The sequence below is a fragment of the Anopheles ziemanni genome, chromosome 2, assembly GCF_943734765.1.
Source record: "Anopheles ziemanni chromosome 2, idAnoZiCoDA_A2_x.2, whole genome shotgun sequence".
NCBI lineage: Eukaryota > Metazoa > Arthropoda > Insecta > Diptera > Culicidae > Anopheles > Anopheles ziemanni.
Genome location: NC_080705.1, coordinates 23113887 through 23128020, shown reverse-complemented (window position 1 = coordinate 23128020; position 14134 = coordinate 23113887).

Below are 14134 nucleotides of genomic sequence, written 5' to 3'. Positions count from 1 at the left end.
TGGGTGATTATCTCATGCGTTTTCCAGTTTAGATCACATCACTAATGCAAGAGCAGGTACAGATTTAATTGGTTTTTGAATTTACACTTTAAACGAGAGCAATGATTTTCGAAAAAAGGCGCACAACTTAATTTAATGATAAATTTACAAACACAAACATCGATAATGTCGTGCCATGCAGTTTTTAAAGAAGTTATTTGTTTTCTTTTTTTTCACCAACACTTGTAACCAAGAAGTAATATTACATTACAGCATATCCTGCGGTCAATTGCATTTATGCGTTCGATTAACTTCCCGAACAGGGGGCTGCATGTAAATGGCACAAGTTGTTCATCAATCAAGTTGTTTCACCAATTATGCAAATAATTAAAATATTAACCTTACTAGCTAACCAGTCAAAACCGCTCGACGAACGTGTTATGATAATTCAGCTTCAGGTCAGTTTATCCTTGCTTTCTTTGGCTATATTTTCTTCGTTCGGCGAACATTCTTTCACCCGACGGTTTCGATCAAGTCCACGGACGTCAGATCCGGTTGTGGCGTGAAATTCAGGACACCCCACGGAAGCACGTCCCCAATGACTCGCCCATATCCTGGTGAATCTGCAGAGAATGGGACCATACGTGCCGTTTTAAGGTGCCAGCGGCATTTTTTACATGCTGTGCATAATTGCGATGGTCGGTTGTCATCGGTGATGGATGAGTGGGATGGTTTTTTTATCTGCTTTCACCAATTACCTCACCGTTCGGAACGATTGCTATGAAGACCGGTAAGGATTGGATCTCCGGAATGAATAATATGTGTATGGAATTCCATTGCTTTGTTGTCGTATATGATGTAAAAATTCCAATACAGATTTTTAAACCTCCAGAACGGACCTAAGTCTTCAGTAATCAGCTTGATGGTGGAAAAGTTATTCTAGGAATGATAATCGAAATGATTTCAATATTGTTAACTCAGTATCATGAAATCTTTACTATTCTATAAATTTTAAACGGCTTAACCATTCTTTTTTTACTGAGCATAAACGTTACAGAAAAAGTGTATGACATGACAGTTTTTGGTAATGTGTACTGCATCAAGAAGCTAGTATTTTTTAAATTCATTATATTTCTGGTACAAACTGGAAGAACATTTTGAACTAATCTGCGCAAACAAAGGAAGTTGAAAAATAACTGACATTGCAGAATGTAATAATCTGCCGAAAGGGATCCATCGAAAGACGTAATCCACTCCCGTAATCGAAACAGTCGTGCGGTCGGAAGGATGCACCAAAAACAACACAACGATCACCGCACTTTCACCCATTGTAAAACGTAAATTTTCCTCCACCGTGACATTCGAGATCCACCCCATTTCCCCCCCACGGGAAGAAAGCGGCCGGGCATCAGCTTGTTTCACTGCAAAGCTTGTTCTCTTGTTATTTTATCTCATTCCCATCATCATCAGCATCATCATCATTGCCATCAATGCTCTTTTCCGCGCTGCTCGATTGCTTCGTGCATGCGATTGGCCTTTCGTGCATTTCTTGTGGGTTTGATTTTCTTTTCTTTGGACTTTTTGCTGCTCCACGCCGCGCAATGGATGCAATGAGAATAATAAAACCAACAGCAACAGTAACCAGTTTGACCTACATACTTTCTTCTTTCGCTCACCGATCCACCGCTGCATGTATTTATCTGTTACTCTTTCGTGCTTTCTTTCTTTGCTTTCTCTCGTTTCCATCACTGTTTTGCTCTGTTTCGTATTTCGTTTTTTTCATTTGTTATTGTTGTCGTTCCTCTTTCACTGTTTCACATTTTTCCCCTCGCTCCTATCATTCATCACGGGTTTGTGGGTTTGTTGTGGTTGCTTCTTCATCGTGTTATCCTCTTCGTGCGCTTTTCTGTTCCGTTGACGCAGTTTTACGCGTTCTTCGCGGTTCGTTAGGCACGGTACGCCTTCGGACCCGTGTAAAAGAGAGGGCTGCTCCAAAGGTAAGCATAGGAAAGCATAGGAAAAAGGGCCACCGGGAAAGAGAACCCGATACCAAAACAGGGCTCGCACAAGGCCGGGGTGGCTGGCGGCGTCGCGCTTAGGGCATTACAAAATTAATTATTCTCCACTGGCGTGCCTGACTTCAACGTTATGATCGTCATCGTCGAAGCGCCTGGCCCCCAAGATAATCATCACCATCATCATCGCGCGCAACGAGTTGTGAAACAGTAAACCAAACAGGGACGCACGGGATCAACTCCACGCAAGACCGTTTTCCCCGGTTTTTGGGCAGCTTTGGCGTTCTTTAATTCTCTTCTTCGCCGCGCCATCTCATCCTCGCGCTGGTGTTCGCAGGGAAAGTGTGCCATGATGTAATATTTGTTCGGTTTGGGGTTCTTGTTTGTTTGATTTCTATTCTGTTAACTCGGTAATTGTATCGTCTCGAAGTTGGCGTATTCATCTCATAGCCTGACATTTTTCAAACAGAGTGTTATTATAGCTTAATTGAAAGTCGCTGTAAGTAATTGTGTTTTTCATCATTTTGAAAAATGCATTTTTTTTACAAAACTTGAACTTCTTTTAGCTTTACTAGTATTTCTGTTGTAAAGTTGTAATTTTTGTACAAAGATTTATACTATTATATGTATATTTTTTACGGTTTGTACCTGTATGTGCCTGTTTTGTCTGTCAGTAATTTATAACTGATTTACTATTTATGATTTTTGAACTTATTATTATTTAAACTTTTTTTTCACTCCAAACGTTGGGTTCCTTTGACGCGATATGTATAAAAACACATATATGCTATCGGATCCATTCGATCGAAGTCATGAGCCTCATGAGGCTGTATCTTAATTCTTTTAATAAACTCTTATTAAGTTATTTAACTTTTTGGAACGTTATTTTACATGCCTTTATTGGCAATTGTTATTCAAGCTATGCAAATACGCTTTTCTAACTGTTAGTAATAAGATACATATTCAAATTGTTGATCGTTGCTCAACTATTAACCAAATAAAACTAAAACAAGAAGTTCTTCTAATTATCATCACAAACTACATTAATAATTTCATATTATTCATAAATAACTATATAAGTTAAGAAGATTTTACCATTTAAATACATTTTAATTGAATGAGAGAACTAAACCAAAACAATAACTGATTCAAGATGTCTCCGTGGCGAGGTTCAGTAACTCGTTACTTTGATCACAGCATTTGACTTGGTGGATGTTTAGTTAGCGCGAAAGTAGGTTCTTTCCGTCCATCGGGACCGGGAGAAGAGCCGGGCACGGGAGCTGGGGACAATCGCGCGCGCCCAAAAAAAAGAAAGCAAATATAACAGGGACCCCATTCACAGCGTACCACGGTTCGTGAGCAGAAAAACAAGCCAGTCAACCGCGGCGCAGCGATAGATGCGGGAACACTCCGCGATAGTCCTCCGCATCGGCATCGTCGTCGTCGTCGACGTTCGCGTGATTATGCTGTGTCGACCATTATGCTAGTGTGGGATGGGCGGGGGGCTATGCTAGGGGACACACACACACACGGGTGGTTGCGGGCCTCCGTCAGCACGACCGCGAATCGAGGCCATTAGGGAACGGCAAACGAGAGAGAAAAGAAAAGTTGACCTCAAAAAGCAACCGGCCGGAGCCGGGGCGGGGATGCGGCCGGAGAAAGGTTAGGGCCAGCCCGATCCGGGCGGGCTCAGGGATCAGGGTCGAGCTGCACGAATGTCGCGGTCCGGATTTCTAGGTTAAGCCATCCGTCCGCCCGTCCGTCCGTCCGTCTTGTTCACTGTTTTTGGATGGCGTTTTTCGATTTTCCTCGCGTTCCGTTTGCGTCGGAGCGTTTCGTTGCATCCGCCTTTTCCGTACCGACAGCTCGCTGCCACGGTTTGCCGAGCGGCTGTCACAGTGTAATCGACTGTTCTGTCGGTGCACTTTCCAGTCGCTGAACACTCCCGGCCAAATCCCACCCAGAAGAGCCGGCACTATGTCTTTTCTGTCCGCCTCGGTGCGCATGTTTCGCGATGAAATTGGGCCAAATGTCGTTCGGATCGGTTCTCGCTGCAGCATGGATGTCGTGGGTTGAGTCATCTTTTTTATTCCTCTTTATTTTCGCCACACCAGCTTGCCTCGATGGTTAATTAATCCAGCCCAAGAACCGTTAGATGCAGAAAATGCAGCTGCATCGGATCATTAGGGTGTGTGGAGTTTTGGTGGAGGCGTAAGGATGAGTTGGATGAAGCGCTTTGTTCGGTGTTCCAGGGTTGCATCCACTGTGATGGATGTGGCTGAAAGTCTTGAGTTGTTATTCGCCACGTGCAATAGATTAGAAGCTATTCTAAAATTTCTTCGTTTCTCAGCAATCATTTTCATTAATTAGAATAGCATGGATATGGATTAGCCAATCTTAACAATTTTAAAGTTGAGATGTTTTAGGATTCTCGAAGAAGTTTTCTTTGAAGAATTTTAAACAGTCAACAAATCGACTTTTTCTCTTCAAGTGAAACAGGAATATCGGTATGAATAATTCAAAGAAATGGGTAATTTCGCATCGACCATTAATTAAGGACTTATTATTAATAGCGTAGGAAATCTAGGAACCTTGAACAAGGAGAAAATATTGTCGTTTCCCATCTTAAATAGATTTTGAATAGTAAAAAAAGAAGATAATTGATTAACATGACTTTAAACATCGCTCGTCTGGTTGCTAAGGAACAACATGTGATCGGCAATTAGTAGCATAATTTAATTCAATCAACCTCTTATCGTAACCGAGGGCAAAAGATCCTACCTATATGATTAAGTCGGAGGGCGAAATTATCGCCTGTTAAGGTATGGTTAATGAATTCACGAACAAAACAAACCAAAATAACGCACCGAACAGGTTTTGCAGCAAAACTATTGCAGTTAATCGCGGTGCTGGCGGTTAAGGAAAGAGGTACTGTTGACTTTATGAGATTTACTATCGTTCCCTTCTTTGGACGGCACAACGAGACGTTAAATAGTACGGTAGCGAAATGTCAACCAGGTGAAAACCTGTGGTCATCAACGACTGGGGAACCAATTACGCCAGCCTAGGATCTATATTACCTACAGGAAATATTATAGACGAGGTTTGCAAAGGGTAGTTCAAATCTGTGTTACTGTAGACATTTATTTTAATATGACTTTCAATGCTTTTCTCGTTAATTTCTCTCATTTTAAAGCATACATTTGAGCACATTAGATGTAGTCACCGATAAATGATTTAGATTTCGTGTTGAAAATCTTTTTGTTAATTATAATTTAAACACTACTCGTTGAGCGGAGTATTAATTTTGTTCTATATCTTCTTATGAATTCTATATTTTATACTTTATAAATTATGTTTTATTTGAATTTTTGCGATATTTTTCCAATTGTGAACTGATGAGAAACATTGTTTGAACTCCTTAAACCAACTTATTTTATGTTATCAACTAATTGATTTTAAAACAGCATTTATTAGTAATATTCGAATTGTGGTTTAAATTGCTCATGCCATTTTATTTTAGATCCAGAAAACATATTCATCTTGTTATACATATTGTTGCGTTTTGTAACAGCCCCAAAAGCCGCGATGCGTGAGTGCCGATGCTGCGGCGCAGCTTTGAACTTGAACTTAACTTTGTAAAGTTTATCCGGCGAACCGACACTCAACCGAAGCTGGGAGAGCCCACAACGCCGCAGTTTGCAGCGGGGCAAACTCGCGCGATTCGAATGTAACGTTCGCCTGCCACGTGTTCGCCGTGCAGAAGCAAAAGTGGAAAAATGGTGGGGCTTCCGATGGTGCTCTTGTGGCCGGTCGTGAACACCGGCCGGGTTTGGCGTGGGGGATTTCGCTGCCTGCGCTCTTCTGTTTATGCGCTACGAGCCGTGGTTTGAACCCGCACCGGTAGCCTCGAACTCGACCGCGGTGGCCACTGACATTTCGCTTCAATGGCATGCAACGGTTGGCAGTCGCAGCCGTTGGCGTCGCTGGAGTCGATCGTTTATTCGCGCGGTTACGAGTGGCTGCGCGCGCTGAATGTCGAATCCGTGCGCTGGATCTCTTCTGTGCGGCCGTTTAGTAATTTAAACATGGCGTCCGCCTTCGGTGGAGGTTTTTTGGGGGGTGGTGGAAATGGGAAGACTGCTGCTAATGCTTAACAGGTTTTAAATGGGCTTTATCGCAAACAGAGTGATCTTCTCGACTTCTTGTGGTTTGTATAATTGGAAGGAGATTTTCGTACAAATTGCTTGTTTCCAAGAGCGGGCACTATGAATATAACTGAAATTGCTTCCTTAGGAACAAACTTTGTCTTAGGGACGAAAAATGAGAGAAGCTCCCCCCCCCCCCCCCCCCCCCCCTCCCAATAATGTGATATTGCATTGTCTCTCTGCATGCCGAAAATTGTCAAATTAATGTTTAATTTAAAAATGTTGAGATAATCAAATGTATCAATCGAACATAGAAAATCGGACAACAAAATTATGTACAGGCATTATTTTCAGCATGCCGAAAGCCTGGGAAATTTAATAAGTTAATTACGACTGATAGCGTCAAATATTGTCAACAATATTTTCATTTTAAAATACCTAAATAGGCAAAATACCTCTGCATTGCAGCCGGTACGGAGATGACCTAAATTTTAAATGAAATTTCATCAAGCTCAGACGAGGATGACTAAAAAAAACCGTGTTGTTTAATACAAATAAAAAAAAGGCATCCCAAGTGCACCCGGCTGCCATCGCCCTGCTGGCTGGAAAGTAGAACGGACGATGCAAGATATATTTTATTCATGCAAACGAGCGTACGTACGAACAAACTAGAGACTCGGGAATGGACTACTTTCGTGGACGCCTTTCCCCCGCCGAGCGGCGGATGATGCGAACGTGGCGTGGGAGCGACCAGCCGCCCACTTTATGCACCCTTTCCCCGGCCCCCGGGGGGAGCTTTACTCGAGCACCGTGACATCGTTTACAGCGGGCCGGGCTCGATTACGAGTGATTGCTGACTTTCTCCCGACGGTTTTCCAACGGTGGCTGGCGGCAACTCGCGTGGAAACCCGACCGGACTGAAATGGAAAACCACCCGGATTTGGAAAGATCGACCGAATTCAGGGATGCTTGCTGGTTGGGCAGGGAAAACACGCTGTAAACGTTGGGCGAATGGAGTGTGTAATACGGCCGTGCGATAATAACACTGGCCGTGGTGGAGATTCGCGCACAAAAAAGTAAAACCGAAAATTATGTAGCTGGGCTGCATGTGTACTCATAATTGCAATGGCATGCGTTCGAAATGATTGCATTCCACTGATGTTGCTTCAGCGAGTGCACTTTCGAACCGTCCGGTATTCCTCATGTGATACAATCATTGTTTTAGTTATAAGGCTGATAGATTTTCTATATTTATATTGATAAGATAATTTAAAAATATTGCTGTTCAACATTTATTTTATCTTCCCCTCTGAGATATTGTTATTTTACAAAAAGATAATACAACTCACCTTCAAAACAATCCAAGACAGTAAGTCAAACACACAAACGGTGTCATTCGATTGCGTGCTTTTAATCGGTTTTGCTTACTAAACAAGCTTAAAACATGACGAGAGGCTATTCAAAATATGACGGGAAGGCCCTACCCAGTGGGGACACGATTCAATCCAACACTCAACAGTGACTTTGGATAAACCGCCACCCTCTCCCTTCCCAACTGCCTGCTGGGTGTCCTTGTCATGCCCTATTTGGGGCATAGATTGGACGAATTTCGACTACCTAATGGCGTTGGACGTAGGGCTTATGAAATGTTAAACAGTTCTTAAGAACAACCGCGTCAAACGTGTGGAGTGGGACGACACAATAGTCCGATGACGTCTTCGGTCCATTTGTGGAAAATACACGATTCCAATGACGACATTTTTTAAAGATCAATATGAGAGAATTTTAGAAAAAAAATGCCTGAAGCCTATATTCACTCTGTCTGCTTTATATTAGTTATACTGTATATCAGAGTCAACGTGTATTATTTTTTTTTAATAAATGATTTAAAAAATACTCGACGAAAAATACAATTCAAGGAAATTTATTGTTTGAAGTGCCTGTAGCATCTGGTAGAATTTAAATGAGAATCATATATTGTTTTGTTACCTTCTTCTTCGACAATTATTGTACGTATCAATAATTACAATTTCTTTAAAATAACACTTTAGAAGCAATCTAATATCCAAAGTTTGTTTTTTCTTTTTCGAATATATTCTATATTATACCACGTGCTTTGGCCTAAAATTAATGAAACAAATCGCATCCTTAGCAAATGAAACCTGTTATCAACGCAAACAACGGAAAAAGGTTCTCCAGTGCTACGTTCATTCTGAACAAGACGATGGAATGTGGAGCTAACATGCATGTGGAAGCCGTTAGTAAAGCAAGCAGTAAATAAATCGAATCAAAACATCCGCGGTTTGCAATCACGTGGCAGCGCGCTCGTCGATCTTTGCCTTGATGAACTCGTCAGCGCACACTTGATGCAGCGGAGGCTCGTGGGGTTCGGGAGCGAACGATGGATGGGATGATTGCGTAATTTACTTAACGCCAGCGTCGGCAGTGTTGAACGGAAAACTACTGCCGGAAGGTGGACGAGTGGAGGCTGGAATAGTGGGACGATTGGTGGCGTCGTCCTTATCGCCTGATGGGTCCGCCGAGTCCGTTATCGGTCAGCCGTCGCAGGGTGTCTCTTGCCGGATGGCTATGGGATGATAATTGTTATTTAATACAAGAATCGCCGAGTGTGCATTGGGGTAGAGGTTTGACCCAACGAACGTTAACAATTTTTTTTTATATGTAAATAGTTCCGGCAAGTAAATGAAGTTACTTTGTGAATATTATTGCCGTTCAGTCAGAAGCTTTTTAAACATGAAAAATATTTTATTTATTTTCATTCGATGTAATAGATGGAACTATCCTAAATGTTCTAAAAATTAAAATGCTCATTCAGGACTACTAGCCTAATTAAAGGTGTTTTTCAAACATCGCCACCCTTTTCACAATCGCCTCAAAGTAATGTAAATATTTAATATTAAATATTTCCACCGACAGAAAATTAAAATTTTAACTCGCCGACTAAAAGGACTAATTCGAGGACTAAAAGTAAGTAAAAACAGTATGTATTGTTTATTAGTTTCTGAGGTATGAGTCGATTGTTCGGTGTTCTCATTCTATCTGGAAAAATAAGTAAATAAAGGAAAATCAAGTAAAAATGGAAAAAAATAAAAATATGGATTAGTAAATATTCTAAACATCAATGGAAAATTTATTTTGAATATCGTTTGTTTAGTTGTATGTAATTATCATTTTACATTAGTTTTAACACAGTGTTTGTGAAACACCGTTTTGGTTATTTGAAATGTAATACCTGTGTTTATTTACAATACATTTTTACAAAGTCAAAAAGATTGATTGCACTTAAAACTGTCTAACACAATGCGAAATTCCAAATCTTCCAGTATTTTAGATATGACATGACGTACAAATATTATGACGTAAGCTTTCGCTAGAAATTTGATAGAAGTTTTCCACCGTTTCAAACGTCTCATATGTGACGACCCTTGGCGGATCATATGTTTTCTTGGGAGGCTTTCGTTAGAGCAACTATGGGCAGCACGACAACCTTGCCAACGATGTGCCAACCACGGTCAACCAACCTCGGTCGCTCCTTCCCATCCATCCATCCTTCAAACAGCTCTGCCGGCGGACAGCGGGACAAATTGTGCACGGGTTTGCATTTTGCAGTAAACCAAACAACAACAAACCACTACCGCGCTAGTGTCCTCCGGTGTTTGTCGAAACAAAGTCACACCCTACCCGCCTGCCATTGTCAGCCCTCTCCACGCCTCGGGAGGACGAGAGACCCCGTGTCGTTAGTGAAACTCAAGCTCACCATACGTAGATTCCGTGGAATGGACTTGGTCGGTTGACTTTGGGGTGGTCAGTACGAGGAATTTCTTTGCCAACATGGTAACGTTTGAAGGGAAGAGACGGTGGCTAAACTTGACCTACAGGGGTAACTTCATTCGAAATACCTTTTTACTTAAAAATATTCCACTATGTTTGTCAAAATTCTTCAAGTTCGAATCACAAACATCAAACAAGCAAGTAATTAGCAAACTTAGTATGTCAAGTAGTGAAGTTCTGATTCTGGTGTAATAATTATGAGGTGTTTATCTTTCCCAGCCAATTCCAGCCAACGTGTGCTGCTTTAACTTTTATTATAATTTTGATAAAATACCGTTTTTATTTTACTTGTTGGCAAGAGAACAACATTAACATTAGTAAGGAAAAAACCCAACCCACCAAAACAAAGATTGTGTAATTTTCCATCTATCGATAACGATGCTTTGGACGATCTAGTTAACTTTAAGATTGTTGTTCTTATAATCATATTTATAAAATGGTTGAAAAAAACAGCTGTGTTAGTAAATCTGTTCTAAGAAAAGAGATCCTTTAGTGGACTGTGTGGTTAAAATAGCTTACAAGTTGCCAAGTCAACGTCGCCGCAATGATGCACACACCCCTTCCGCATGAAGGTCATGGCCTCGACCAGGGCGATGCGAATATGAAGTTGCCGAGTATCAAGCAAAATAAAAAGAAAAAACCGAACGACACATAATTGACCCTTGCGCGGTGCCAACTGGGAGTCACTTTCTTGCCACCTCCGTTGTGCACTATCATCATCATCATCGTCACCCTGAACCGGGCGCACACGATAGTGGTTAGCACCGGCAGCATCATCATAACCGTAATCATGCAGCAATGTTGTCCGCCCCGGCCTGGCGCGGCTATGTTTACATGCCATTGCAGCCTTCCATGCCTGCCAGTGCTCGTACTGATTATCTTTCTTTTTCTTCCGCTCCGAAGGTAACCGGTTTCCACCGACGGCACCGGACTGAGGCCAACGCGTGGCGTCAAAACACGGTCAACCTCGGCTTCCCCGTGGCCTACTGGCCACTGGTGAAAGTGAGGGAGGAAGCGAAGAAGACAGTGGACAGTTGAGGAGGCCTCGTGCTCCACTATGCCGGAACGTGTCAGTGTGTCACGGGGCAGCATAGCCGAGAGTACCGAGAGCATAATGTTGCCAGCCTGGCCGGAGTCAGAAATGGGTTAGTGTTGCATCTTTGCAACAAATGGGAAGAAAATTTTACTAAATCAACGATTAAAAAATTTCTTACGATGAAATGGTGTAATGAATACTACATACAAGAAATATAAAAATAAGTTTCCCGATTTTTCACTATTTCAAAAATGGAAGAAATTTGTGAAAGTCATTTTTCCCACACGAAGCAGACAGTTTCGGGCGGATTAAAATATCGTAACGAAAATAAGCACTCTCTTACCTCACAGAGGAAAATAGTGAAGTCTTTGTGTAGTTTTAAAGTCACAAAGTTTATATAATATTATTACATGATTGTTAATAATGGACTCTTTCATATATTCTAATGCTTATGTCTGTTCGTCCATATCGTTTGCTGACCTGCTTTTGCTGCCATCCATCAACCGATCGCCCTATCAAAAGCAGTTCGGTGGCACTTGATGTGCGATGGTTTAGCGGAAGAGACGAGATAGAAATTCCTTCCCATTCAAAGATTCCTGCGTTATCTTGCGTGGCAAGGTCAGCCTCCCGCTATCAAGACACATTCCAGTGTCAAGCCTGCTTCACTTGGTTAATGTTTGCGGTGGCCAAATTGGGGTGTTTGTTGCCGATAGCAACTCCAATAGAACCCTTATCCAACCGTGAACTCCTAAACAGCGTGATGATCACCATGACACTTGTCTGTCAAACGTTATCGTAAGTTACGTAAGAATGGACTTATTTTTAGCAGATTTAGGAAAAACAGATAAGCACGGTGACTGGCAGATAAGCTCATAAAAGAAAAATTTGTTTTGGTGACAATTTTTAATTCGTTGAAATAAGTATTCATGAACAAAACAAAAAATACTTTCATCAATTTATAATTCCTAACTGCCTGCCTTTGGAAAACGTACATACTTCTTCTTTTTGCGTAACATTTTCAGCGACATGCCATGGCAATAGCATTTTCCCGACCCGGTCACGTGGCCGCAAAACGAGTTCAAATGACGCCCATTGAGGGAAATGTTGCTGCGCGGCAACAATACGGAAAAACTTGTGCCGCTCCTCTCGGTGGCCTTTCGATCTCGGACCGTTATTACGTATACCCAGTCGGCTTTATTTTACTTTCTTTCGCAACACCTCAAACCTCCTGTTGCAAGGCGTCATAAACACTGGCGGGACGTGTCATGACAAGCAGAAGAAATAAAGGAAATCAACCCACCAAACCCACTCCAGCGACGCATGTACCATTCGCCCTTTTCGACATACGGCCGGAAAACGTGACTTTTCATCGTCGCTCCCGTAGCGGTTCGCACCATCTTTCCGCCCGGAAACAAAGCTGCTCCTGAAATACTCCAATCCCCGTTTCTCCTGCCCTCTGTGAGGTCGCCCCTCAGCAACCCCACAGTGACGCGGCATTAGACAACGAACCGGGAAAAGGATTCGAAGCCGGGGGACCGACCACTCGCGGCTCGAATTTGGTATCGAAACCGGTGTTGGCATCGATAATTAGCACCCGTAAACCGGTGCCGATGACTTAATGGAAGCGCGCCGCTCGGTCAAGGATGAAAACGACCGGGCCGGTTGCGTTCGAAGGACAACGCGGTCGTTGGCTTTCGGTTCGATCGGTGGCAGCTTTCCGAAATGCGGAAGCGCCCGGTAGGCACGATCGGTTAGAGCGTAATGGTGGTCGGGTAGTTTTTTTTTTCTTTGCTCGAAGAATGCCTATTGCTTGAGCAACAGAAGTAATCGTTGCGTAAGAATATCAAACAGAACGTTCGAGATAGCAGTTTGAAAAATGGATCGTCTCAGTTCATTAGGAACGATGAAAAAGGCGGCTGCCAAACGGCAGTAAAAGGGAACAAAATGAAACATTTGTAAACCATTTTTATTCAATGGTCAAAATAAATAAAAGATGAGTTGTAGAATTGGAAAAAACAAAAAAGATTAGATAGGCTTTACGGGGTTTTCTTACGCAAATCTCATTCTAAATTAATCATCGTACATTGAACTAAAGTTTCATTGAGTTCAATTAAATCTTAGTTTGTACACTTGACAATGGAATAAATCATTACAATACAACTCAGAATTTCGTATGTGAACTTTCTCAAAATTGAAAATAAATTAGTTATAATGAAATTTATTTCTTTGCAAGCGATTCCATTGCAAAACTGCAGAAAAACAAAAACTAACAATAAGGATCAATTTCAGACAAAGCCAAAACTACAGATATGATTGAAGTTCCAACTGAAAGAAACGTTTGAATTTGTATTTGGCTTTTTACCATCAAAAGAATAAGTTATAATAAAATGCAAAATTTTGCTGGAGTGTATATATTGATGAAATATTTGTTGAACAATATAAAAATCTTAATTTTTATTTAAACGACTAAATATTACTAAATAAGCGTGTTTGTTAAACTTTATCTCATTCCTTTGTTTGTCAAATGCATTAGGTATGTAAAGCTTTCAATAAATTACATTTTAAGTATTCTTTTATAACAAAAAACATCTTTGAAATTGAATGTGACGTGCATGTTTATAAAATGAATCTCAAGATGAATAAAAACACTTCCCTAAAAGTACACCCAGCGTACAGTTGCTGACATTTTCCAACCAGTCATCTTTTCACCTGCTCGTGAAGCATTTTCACTCGTCAACGTACTTTCCTCGATCGGTGAAAATTGTACGAATGCACCAAATCTTCCAGAATCACGCGGACGGGTCGGCTTCCACACGGCTAGCTTTTCTCAGCTGGCTTCCGGACGCAACCACAGCTGTTCGCCGGATGTCACGTTTCGCGACAAGTGGCACATGTTCCACCGATGACGGCGGCAACGCCGACGCTCTGGTTGCGCTTGGCGCCCAGGACTTGGTTACGAAAACGCTTCCCCATCGGGCTGGAAAATGCTACCGCACGTCAGAGCGATTCCCATCACGTTACCATGCCAGGTGAGTGGAAAACTTTCGGCTTCCTTTTTCGCATTAAAAAAAAAACCGCACACACATCCATTGAAAGGTGTTGTG